At 38.3% G+C, this 3417-nt stretch overlaps 1 long non-coding RNA gene across 1 annotated transcript; it reads left to right on the top strand.

Moving 5' to 3' along the window:
* Positions 1-982: 982 nt before the first annotated feature.
* Positions 983-1515, top strand: LOC114291981 (uncharacterized). The gene is made up of 2 exons (XR_014365567.1): positions 983-1123; positions 1263-1515. It is a non-coding gene; the product is annotated as an uncharacterized LOC114291981 (long non-coding RNA).
* Positions 1516-3417: the final 1902 nt, after the last annotated feature.

Here is a 3417-nt window from a genome sequence, read left to right as displayed (position 1 = left end):
GGCACAATTTTATAAATATGACTTAAGATAAGGATGTTGACCTATGTTTGACTCAAAAACAAAAGAGAAGAAAAAATCTGGAAAGGTGAGAGAGAGGGAATTCGTGAAAAAGGGGAAGAAGAGGAGGAAAAAAGAGAATCAAGCTAAATCTTCTACAATTAAGTGATTAAGGTAAGAATTTCCCTCTAATTTCTTGAAATAAGGTTGAATCATCTTTGATCTCATGGCAAGTAAATGGATTGAAGGGGAAATTATGTTTAATTTGAGCATACAAGGCATAAATTTATGATTCATGTTTATATTTGGCATATTGGGGAGGAAACTCCATGGATTTGGGAAATGAAGCTTTTGGGTGCATAGTTATGAATTTTCATTTCAATTCAAAGCTTGATCTTTTATGTGATTCACGTGGGTTTAGTTTTGAAGCTTAAATTAAGTTGTTCTTCAAGTGTTTAAGCCTTGAATTTTATGATTTTGGAAAATTGATTTTGCTAAAGGGAGACTCACGATTTAGCAGATTTTTGGACTGGTTTTTCACCCAAATTGTCGCCATCCGCTCGAGCGGGGGTAAAACCCCCGCTCGAGCGGAGATTTCGCACATCCAGTATCTTTATCACAGTCTGTTGTCCGCTCGAGCGGGGGTTTTGCCGCTCGAGCGGGGACCTTTTTTCAGGAAATTTTGAGAAGTTGAATTACATGATTTGCACATGTTATTGGCATCATTTGGCACCTCATGAACATGAAATTTAATAAGGGAAGAATAGAATGGCATGAATTAAGTGATTTAATGATAATGTGTATTGAAGAAATGTGTTATAATGTTAATAATTGCAGGTCAGGAGGCGAAGACCGTGCAATCGGTTTTGGAAACCCACTGTGAGTAACATTTCTGTAAAGATATGTTAGTATGATCTATGTTTAAAAGTGCTACGTTATGCTATGGTTTTGAAGCGATAAATGTTTTCTGTGAACGAATGTCCAGTTTGCGAATCTAGTATGGCATCCATAGATAGTCCTAAGTGGACCAGTTTACGAGATCTCGGTATGTGTTTAATCGGTGTCCGGGACCGGTTACTCTAGTCGTTGGACGACAAATGTTATGTTCTATGGAGTATGCCATTATGTATGTTCTGATATGAGATGATTATGTTTATGAATGATTTATTTTATGGATATATGAAATGTGGAATTCGTTCACTACTCCTTTACTTTAATGTTACTTGCTGAGCTTTAGCTCATTGTTTGTATATATGTATTTATAGGTGAGCACTCTGGGAGTCAAGCCTAGGCGGAGTCCGAGCTGAGCCGCCGTTTTTGAAGCCTACCCGGTGTTTTGGTGCCTCCGAGATGGGGCTAGGCCTCGAAGGCCGTTAGGAAGCTTGGTTTTGGTTGTACATGTGGCGTGAGCCTATGTTTTGTACATGAATTTTGATTATATGTGATGTAATGTAGTGGGTAAATTAACATTTTTGGCATGTAATGTATGTTCATATAAATGCACAGCTCTTTGGACTATTAGTGTTTTGTTTTCGCTTCCGCAAGCCCCGGTTATGTATGTTTTGTACAGAAAGGCATGTGGTAATCTAGGATTACTGGCCAATTACGATGCCAACCTTCTCGGGGCGGGTTTGGGTCGTGACAGGAACTTAGGTATGAAAGGGAAAGTTCATGAATTGAGCACCCCACTCACCTAATTAAAGATCGACCTCTACTAATCATGATGTGATTTTTATATACATTATATGCTCTTGTTCTGATTGATTATGCCATCATTACTACGTGAAGTCAAACAAATATAGACCACTTTACTTAATTTAAAACGCTTCGATTTTAATGCAATTTTTGGAAGAGTTTTTGAAATATGGGACTCAAAGAAAATGAGTCTGTATATGCAATAATCAAAATTGTCCTAACTTAGGCAAAATAACCTTCATCCATAGGCATTCAAAGAGTTATTTCAAATAAGCACGTAGCCTCATGGTAGTTATGCTCGACATATCAACAATTGCACGTATGCAATATGCTAAATCAAAAATTCTTACCCAAAATATCTCAGGTGAGCCAAAAGAAAGAAAATAGTTAGAAAGAATGCATGATCCTAGACAATGCAACATGACTAATGCAACGCATACAACATGCAATTAATAGGCTCGACTACTAGCATGGCATGTGAGTCAATTCAAGGTATGCAATAAAGCACGTATTCGAGTAAGGAATTTGAAATTGAAATTGATTAGTAGGATGAGTTGCACCCTTATGCATGCAAAATGAATGGATACGAGTCATGGAAAATGCTAAGGAAAATATGATGCTATATGTAGATACCCTATTTTTGGCCGCCCTTAAGACTTGGGCGCCACAAGTTGATCACTCGATGATGAAAGTCATGCTGTACAAACGTTCGATTTCTTCAGCAAGAGGAACTCTAAATCCCAACCTTACACCCCATTTTGAACCAAAACAATTTTGACCAAAATCATTTTAGACCTTAAAACCCTTTTTTTCAAAATATTTTTTTCCCAAAAGTTTCTACGATGTTCCGAGACTCGCATTTTGTTAAAAATTGCACTTTTCAGTAAACCGAGCAACGACAAAGTGGAAATAAATGGAAGAGAGGTGAACTCTTTCAAAAATATTTTAAAACATCTTATTTAGAAGTTTGGAGTTGAAGAAAATTGGAGGAGAGGGAAGAAACCTAGTTGGGGAAGAAGTTGGGCATAAACCGTAAAGAAATAACCAGGCAGCCTTCACTAAATTAGGTCTATCCTTTTGTACACTTGAACTTAAGCTGTGAGGCCACTACCATTGGAAAGTGGACTTCCGGGGCTTCATTTTAGACTCAAGAATCTCCTAAAACCGAGTCTGGATGAGGGAGATATGGCTGGTTGAAGTTAGGCATCAATCCGGTTAAGCCAAAATTAAGCAACTTTCACTAAAATAGGCATATCTCTTAGCACACTTAGAATTTATATGTGAGCTACACCATTGGAAAGTAGACTTTAGGGGCTTCAATTAAGACTCAAGAATGACCTGGAAAGGAGTCCAGATGAAGGAGATATACCCATTTGAAGTTGGGCTTAGAAGTAGATTTTTGATGGCCGACCGGCCACCATTGATGGCCGACAGTCCACACTTCTGGCCGATCGGCCACTGGTGAAAAACCTAGATGTTTTTGGCCAACTGTCCCCCACAAGCTCCAGCAGTTCAAGGCTTGATATTTTCGACCTGTTAGGTTGTTTTTCTATATATACCAGGCCTTCCCTTGTGGTTTAAGGTTACAAAAATTTCCAAAAGGTCCAAAACTTAGAATTCTCTCTCCATCTCTATCTTGCAACCTATACACCCTCTCTCTACACTTCCTAAACCAATATTGGAGCTCTCCTTGTTGAGATTCTTGAGTCGAAATTTCAGCCTTTG

The sequence above is a fragment of the Camellia sinensis genome, chromosome 4 (assembly GCF_055761805.1).
Source record: "Camellia sinensis isolate YWXY chromosome 4, ASM5576180v1, whole genome shotgun sequence".
In the NCBI taxonomy this organism is placed as follows: domain Eukaryota; kingdom Viridiplantae; phylum Streptophyta; class Magnoliopsida; order Ericales; family Theaceae; genus Camellia; species Camellia sinensis.
The sequence above is the reverse complement of the archived record's forward strand: the minus strand, read 5'-3'. Positions and strand labels throughout refer to the sequence as shown.